Here is a 9,229-nt window from a genome sequence, read left to right as displayed (position 1 = left end):
ATTTAAACTTATAAAACGCTAATATGAAGAAAAAGCTTTTATAAATGAGTTCATATTATGCTACGAAATACTATTAACTACTCTTAATATTCTATATGATTAACTTGTTCCATTTGACTATTTTGAAGGAAATGGCACCGACTACTCGACACACCGTGAATATGAATGAAGAGGAATTCCGTACTTTTCTAGCTTCAAACATAGCCGCAGTACAGGCTGCGCTACATACCAACAATAACCTTGGATCTAGCAGTACAGGAAATCGTGTAGGATGCACCTACAAAGAATTCACTGCCTGCAAACCTTTGGAATTTGATGGAACCGAAGGACCGATCGGATTGAAACGGTGGACCGAGAAGGTCGAATCGGTGTTTACCATAAGTAAGTGTACTGAAGAGGACAAAGTAAAGTACGCTACGCATACCTTTACAGGTTCTGCGTTAACATGGTGGAATACCTATCTAGAGCAAGTGGGACAAGACGATGCGTACGCACTACCGTGGTCAGCATTCAAGCACTTGATGAACGAGAAATACCGTCCCAGAACCGAGGTCAATAAGCTCAAGACAGAACTTAGAGGGTTACGAACCCAAGGATTTGATATTACCACGTACGAAAGACGATTCACAGAATTGTGCCTATTGTGTCCAGGAGCATTCGAAGATGAGGAAGAGAAGATCGACGCATTTGTGAAAGGATTACCGGAAAGAATCCAAGAAGATATAAGTTCACACGAGCCCGCCTCCATACAACAGGCATGTAGAATGGCTCACAAACTCGTGAACCAGATTGAAGAAAGAATTAAAGAACAGACTGCTGAAGAGGCCAATGTGAAGCAAGTCAAAAGAAAGTGGGAGGAAAACGGTGATAAGAATCACCAATACAACAACAACAGCAATTACAACAATAATCGCAACAATTATCCCAACAATCGCAACATCAATCGCAACTACAACAAACGGCCCAACAACAACAACAACAACAACAACAACAACAACAGCAACTACAACAATCATCCCAACAACAATAATAACCGCAACAACAACAACAATCAGAAGCAGCTATGCCAAAGGTGTGAAAAGAATCACTCGGGGTTCTGTACCAAATTTTGCAACAAGTGTAAAAGAAATGGTCATAGCGCGGCGAAGTGTGAGGTCTACAGACCAGAGGTTAATAGAACGAAAGGAACAAATGGTGTCGGAACGAGTAATGGCGGAGCAAGTAGTGTCGGAGCAAGTTATGCCAATGTAGTTTGTTATAAATGTGGAAAACTGGGCCACATTATTAGAAATTGCCCGAACCAGGAGAACACGAATGGACAAGGCCGTGGAAGAGTTTTCAATATTAATGCGGCAGAGGCACAGGAAGACCCGGAGCTTGTTACGGGTACGTTTCTTATTGACAATAAATCTGCTTACGTTTTATTTGATTCGGGTGCGGATAGAAGCTATATGAGTAGAGATTTTTGTGCTAAATTAAGTTGTCCATTGACGCCTTTGGATAGTAAATTTTTACTCGAATTAGCAAATGGTAAATTAATTTCAGCAGATAATATATGTCGAAATCGAGAAATTAAACTGGTTAGCGAAACATTTAAGATTGATTTGATACCAGTAGAGTTAGGGAGTTTTGATGTGATAATCGGTATGGACTGGTTGAAAGAAGTGAAAGCGGAGATCGTTTGTTACAAAAATGCAATTCGCATTATACGAGAAAAAGGAAAACCCTTAATGGTGTACGGAGAAAAGGGCAACACGAAGCTACATCTTATTAGTAATTTGAAGGCACAAAAACTAATAAGAAAAGGTTGCTATGCTGTTCTAGCACACGTCGAGAAAGTACAAACTGAAGAAAAGAGCATCAATGATGTTCCCGTCGCAAAAGAATTTCCTGATGTATTTCCGAAAGAATTACCGGGATTACCCCCACATCGATCCGTTGAATTTCAAATAGATCTTGTACCAGGAGCTGCACCAATAGCTCGTGTTCCTTACAGACTCGCACCCAGCGAGATGAAAGAACTACAAAGCCAATTACAAGAACTTTTAGAGCGTGGTTTCATTCGACCAAGCACATCACTGTGGGGAGCTCCTGTTTTGTTTGTCAAGAAGTAAGATGGTACATTCAAGTTGTGTATCGACTACCGAGAGTTGAACAAACTTACCATCAAGAACCGCTACCCACTACCGAGAATCGATGACTTATTTGATCAACTACAAGGCTCGTCTGTTTATTCAAAGATTGACTTACGTTCCGGGTATCATCAAATGCGGGTGAAAGAAGATGATATTCCAAAGACTGCTTTCAGAACACGTTACGGTCATTACGAGTTTATGGTCATGCCGTTTGGTTTAACTAATGCACCAGCTGTGTTCATGGACCTTATGAACCGAGTGTGTGGACCATACCTTGACAAGTTTGTCATTGTTTTCATTGATGACATACTTATTTACTCAAAGAATGACCAAGAACACGGTGAACATTTGAGAAAGGTGTTAGAAGTATTGAGGAAGGAAGAATTGTACGCTAAGTTTTCAAAGTGTGCATTTTGGTTGGAAGAAGTTCAATTCCTCGGTCACATAGTGAACAAAGAAGGTATTAAGGTGGATCCGGCAAAGATAGAAACTGTTGAAAAGTGGGAAACCCCGAAAACTCCGAAACACATACGCCAATTTTTAGGACTAGCTGGTTACTACAGAAGGTTCATCCAAGACTTTTCCAGAATAGCAAAACCCTTGACTGCATTAACGCATAAAGGGAAGAAATTTGAATGGAATGATGAACAAGAGAAAGCGTTTCAGTTATTGAAGAAAAAGCTAACTACGGCACCTATATTGTCATTGCCTGAAGGGAATGATGATTTTGTGATTTATTGTGATGCATCAAAGCAAGGTCTCGGTTGTGTATTAATGCAATGAACGAAGGTGATTGCTTATGTGTCTAGACAATTGAAGATTCACGAACAAAATTATACGACGCATGATTTGGAATTAGGCGCGGTTGTTTTTGCATTAAAGACTTGGAGGCACTACTTATATGGGGTCAAAAGTATTATATATACCGACCACAAAAGTCTTCAACACATATTTAATCAGAAACAACTGAATATGAGGCAGCGTAGGTGGATTGAATTATTGAATGATTACGACTTTGAGATTCGTTACCACCCGGGGAAGGCAAATGTGGTAGCCGATGCCTTGAACAGGAAGGACAGAGAACCCATTCGAGTAAAATCTATGAATATAATGATTCATAATAACATTACTACTCAAATAAAGGAGGCGCAACAAGGAGTTTTAAAAGAGGAAAATTTAAAGGATGAAATACCCAAAGGATCGGAGAAGCATCTTAATATTCGGGAAGACGGAACCCGGTATAGGGCTGAAAGGATTTGGGTACCACAATTTGGAGATATGAGAGAAATGGTACTTAGAGAAGCTCATAAAACCAGATACTCAATACATCCTGGAACGGGGAAGATGTACAAGGATCTCAAGAAACATTTTTGGTGGCCGGGTATGAAAGCCGATGTTGCTAAATACGTAGGAGAATGTTTGACGTGTTCTAAGGTCAAAGCTGAGCATCAGAAACCATCAGGTCTACTTCAACAACCCGAAATCCCGGAATGGAAATGGGAAAACATTACCATGGATTTCATCACTAAATTGCCAAGGACTGCAAGTGGTTTTGATACTATTTGGGTAATAGTTGACCGTCTCACCAAATCAGCAGACTTCTTGCCAATAAGAGAAGATGACAAGATGGAGAAGTTAGCACGACTGTATTTGAAGGAAGTCATCTCCAGACATGGAATACCAATCTCTATTATCTCTGATAGGGATGGCAGATTTATTTCAAGATTCTGGCAGACATTACAGCAAGCATTAGGAACTCGTCTAGACATGAGTACTGCCTATCATCCACAAACTGATGGGCAGAGCGAAAGGACGATACAAACGCTTGAAGACATGCTTCGAGCATGTGTTATTGATTTCTGAAACAGTTGGGATCGACATCTACCGTTAGCAGAATTTTCCTACAACAACAGCTACCATTCAAGCATTGAGATGGCGCCGTTTGAAGCACTTTATGGTAGAAAGTGCAGGTCTCCGATTTGTTGGAGTGAAGTGGGGGATAGACAGATTACGGGTCCGGAGATTATACAAGAAACTACCGAGAAGATCATCCAAATTCAACAACGGTTGAAAACCGCCCAAAGTCGACAAAAGAGCTACGCTGACATTAAAAGAAAAGATATAGAATTTGAAATTGGAGAGATGGTCATGCTTAAAGTTGCACCTTGGAAAGGCGTTGTTCGATTTGGTAAACGAGGGAAATTAAATCCAAGGTATATTGGACCATTCAAGATTATTGATCGTATCGGACCAGTAGCTTACCGACTAGAGTTACCTCAACAACTCGCGGCTGTACATAACACTTTCCACGTCTTGAATTTAAAGAAATGTTTTGCTAAAGAAGATCTCACTATTCTGTTAGATGAAATCCAAATCAACGAAAAACTTCAATTCATCGAAGAACCCGTCGAAATAATGGATCGTGAGGTTAAAAGACTTAAGCAAAACAAGATACCAATTGTTAAGGTTCGATGGAATGATCGTAGAGGACCCGAGTTCACCTGGGAGCGTGAAGATCAGATGAAGAAGAAATACCCGCATCTATTTCCAGAAGATTCGTCAACACCTTCAACAGCTTAAAATTTCGGGACGAAATTTATTTAACGGGTAGGTACTGTAGTGACCCGAACTTTTCCATGTTTATATATATTAATTGAGATTGATATTTACATGATTAAATGTTTCCAACATGTTAAGCAATCAAACTTGTTAAGACTTGATTAATTGAAATAGGTTTCATATAGACAATTGACCACCCAAGTTGACCGGTGATTCACGAACGTTAAAACTTGTAAAAACTATATGATGACATATATATGGTTATATATATAGTTAAAATTATATTATGATAAGTAAACATATCATTAAGTATATTAACAATGAACTACATATGTAAAAACAAGACTACTAACTTAATGATTTTGAAGCGAGACATATATGTAACGATTATCGTTGTAACGACATTTAATGTATATATATATCATATTAAGAGATATTTGTACATCATAATATCATGATAATATAATAATTTAAAATCTCTTTTGATATTATAAACATTGGGTTAACAACATTTAACAAGATCGTTAACCTAAAGGTTTCAAAACAACATTTACATGTAACGACTAACGATGACTTAATGACTCAGTTAAAATGTATATACATGTAGTGTTTTAATATGTATTTATACACTTTTGAAAGACTTTAATACACTTATCAAAATACTTCTACTTAACAAAAATGCTTACAATTACATCCTCGTTCAGTTTCATCAACAATTCTACTCGTATGCACCCGTATTCGTACTCGTACAATACACAGCTTTTAGATGTATGTACTATTGGTATATACACTCCAATGATCAGCTCTTAGCAGCCCATGTGAGTCACCTAACACATGTGGGAACCATCATTTGGCAACTAGCATGAAATATCTCATAAAATTACAAAAATATGAGTAATCATTCATGACTTATTTACATGAAAACAAAATTACATATCCTTTATATCTAATCCATAAACCAACGACCAAAAACACCTACAAACACTTTCATTCTTCAATTTTCTTCATCTAATTGATCTCTCTCAAGTTCTATCTTCAAGTTCTAAGTGTTCTTCATAAATTCCAAAAGTTCTAGTTTCATAAAATCAAGAATACTTTCATGTTTGCTAGCTCACTTTCAATCTTGTAAGGTGATCATCCAACCTCAAGAAATCTTTGTTTCTTACAGTAGGTTATCATTCTAATACAAGGTAATAATCATATTCAAACTTTGGTTCAATTTCTATAACTATAACAATCTTATTTCAAGTGATGATCTTACTTGAACTTGTTTTCGTGTCATGATTCTGCTTCAAGAACTTCGAGCCATCCAAGGATCCATTGAAGCTAGATCCATTTTTCTCTTTTCCAGTAGGTTTATCCAAGGAACTTAAGGTAGTAATGATGTTCATAACATCATTCGATTCATACATATAAAGCTATCTTATTCGAAGGTTTAAACTTGTAATCACTAGAACATAGTTTAGTTAATTCTAAACTTGTTCGCAAACAAAAGTTAATCCTTCTAACTTGACTTTTAAAATCAACTAAACACATGTTCTATATCTATATGATATGCTAACTTAATGATTTAAAACCTGGAAACACGAAAAACACCGTAAAACCGGATTTACGCCGTCGTAGTAACACCGCGGGCTGTTTTGGGTTAGTTAATTAAAAACTATGATAAACTTTGATTTAAAAGTTGTTATTCTGAGAAAATGATTTTTATTATGAACATGAAACTATATCCAAAAATTATGGTTAAACTCAAAGTGGAAGTATGTTTTCTAAAATGGTCATCTAGACGTCGTTCTTTCGACTGAAATGACTACCTTTACAAAAATGACTTGTAACTTATTTTTCCGACTATAAACCTATACTTTTTCTGTTTAGATTCATAAAATAGAGTTCAATATGAAACCATAGCAATTTGATTCACTCAAAACGGATTTAAAATGAAGAAGTTATGGGTAAAACAAGATTGGATAATTTTTCTCATTTTAGCTACGTGAAAATTGGTAACAAATCTATTCCAACCATAACTTAATCAACTTGTATTGTATATTATGTGTAAAACAAGATTGTGAAATTTTTTTTAACGGGTAGGTAATACCCGAGAGATATATATAAATTCACAATTAATATGTTACATTCTTCGAATCAGATTAAGCAAATTATCAATTATACTTCCTACTTTCACAATAATATACATTCATTCATAGAAATCAAAACAACCATACTCATTCAAACCCAATTACATATTCTGCTTTTAAAATCTCAGAATTCAATTCGAGATATAACCGGTACCATCACTTTTAGATTCCTAGATCTTTCAAAGCTATACATTGACTTTAAAAGTGTGTTAGAACATCAAATGTATACAAACGGTTACAATCTGTGTTCAAACCCTTTGAAAATCTCTGAAGACACTTCAAATAATGAGCAATCGAGATGATGATCCAACCACATATTACCCACAGTTATGCACTTAAAAAGCTCTCGAAACCAAAGTCATAATTCAACACATATCTGTGTCAGATCTTTTGGCATTTATTAGCAAAAATAACCTTGCAATTCCTTTGCAAAGTAGCAAATTATATCACAGCTCCAGCAAGACAACTTCGATTTTTTCATTCGGAGTAGCTTTATCATAATTTTGATATATGTGATTACCCTTTTGTTACCGGAGAACCTTTCATATTCCACCACATTAGCAATAAACTTACCGACAACTTCACTGATCTTGGGCATTCCGAAAAATCTTTATATTTATCGAAACCTCATCATTTACTCATCTGCCTCTTGTAACGAGAATTGCCATACGAATCATTGGGAATTAGCAATCAGTATTTTGAAATCTCACAGCATGTTAACGCCAACAGTTATACATAACGTCTATTTCCAAGGCTTACATACTTCGAATGTGAAGTTTCTGAAAAACACTCTGAACCGCGAACTAGTTCTCTAAATGCTGATGAAGCAACAAAAACTGTAAACGACCTTAGCAGTAAAAAGTTTGATGATAAAGATTAGTGTATTAACAAAGCTCATAAATAGAGAAGTTTTGGAACTGGAAAACGGATTGAGCAAAGTATGAAGAAGGCTGTGGACAAATCACAAAGACTGAACCTGCCTTCAAAGAATCCAAATGATTCAGTGTCTGCTGAAGTCATTAACGAATACCTTGCTCCTGATACTAAACCCTTACAGACAATATTCTTCATCATTCTCTGATATTAGAAATTCTAAGATATCATCGTATCTTTCATTATAAATATCCTCCATATTTCTGAAGATATTTCCATAACTATTCTTATCTGGAATCATTTATCTCTTTGCGCTATCTGTATTACATCAAAAAGGAAACTGTTTAGTTCCTATACTCTGTAAACCTTTGAGTTTAAAATATGAATGTTTTTGAAGTAGTGTTGGAAACTGAAGCATGAGTTAGTATAATATAATGACACTTGATCAACGTGATTATATTACAGTAATTCATGCTGAGTTTCTAAATGGAACGTGATGATTCACAGATCATAACATTATCATGTGCCATGTTATACGACTCTTGTATTCTATTTAACCTCTAAAATATCAAGAAAATATTTCTTGATGATTCGGCCTTTCCAAGGTATTCTAGTAACTTGACTAGTAATTTGACAAGTCAAGATCGTGCCATCACAATTTCCTTCCTAGAACATTAACAATGTTCATTCCGAAATTCATATCTGTGAATTCTGGACCATTACAAGCGGTGCTTAATCACAAGAAGAAGAAACGAAAGGACAAAACTCCGAAATAGAAATTGGGGTATAAATTGCAGCAAATAAAAGAGAGCATTAACTGTGGATGCCAATGATTATAGAAGAAAGAAACAGAGACTTTGAAATATAAGGGAAGATATAAAGCCCAACGACAAACCAAAAATTATAAACTATATATCGATGCATATAGCAATATAAAGACACGGGAGAACTAGAAACACTATAAACTCAAGAGTATAGTAGAAGTAAATAGATTCTTCCGGCGGTAGATGAAAAGAAGAATGACCGATATGAAAGTTATAAGTATATCGAGAATCAGAACTGGATGGAGCATATTGATGAATACTTTAAAATATGAGTTGAGGGGGAAAGAATAGAAGGTGATGAAACATGACTAGGAACTTAGAAATCAACAGATTTAACTCACACAATGACGGAATAAGTGAATCAAACCCTCTAGTGAATAGGTTAAGCTTTTTGGGATTAATTTAGTCATACCACAACTAAATCAAGTGTGATTAGATCAACACTGTAATACCCCAGGTAAAACGTTCCCCGTAGCATGATATTGTCCGCTTTGCAGAGATAGGGACGTGCCCTTATCTCCCCCGTAGGTTGCTCACGGATTTTTCTTGGTGACCAAACACGACGAGCACTTTCCCAGGAGGTCACCCATCCTAGTAGTGCTCTCGCCTGAGCACGCTTAACTGCAGAGTTCTCATGGGATCTGCTGCGCTTGTGGTCCCAAGACGCGTCATGCTAGGAAAGGTCTCCACACCCTTATAAGGC

The sequence above is a fragment of the Rutidosis leptorrhynchoides genome, chromosome 10 (assembly GCF_046630445.1).
Source record: "Rutidosis leptorrhynchoides isolate AG116_Rl617_1_P2 chromosome 10, CSIRO_AGI_Rlap_v1, whole genome shotgun sequence".
NCBI lineage: Eukaryota > Viridiplantae > Streptophyta > Magnoliopsida > Asterales > Asteraceae > Rutidosis > Rutidosis leptorrhynchoides.
Note: the sequence above shows the minus strand (reverse complement) of the source record.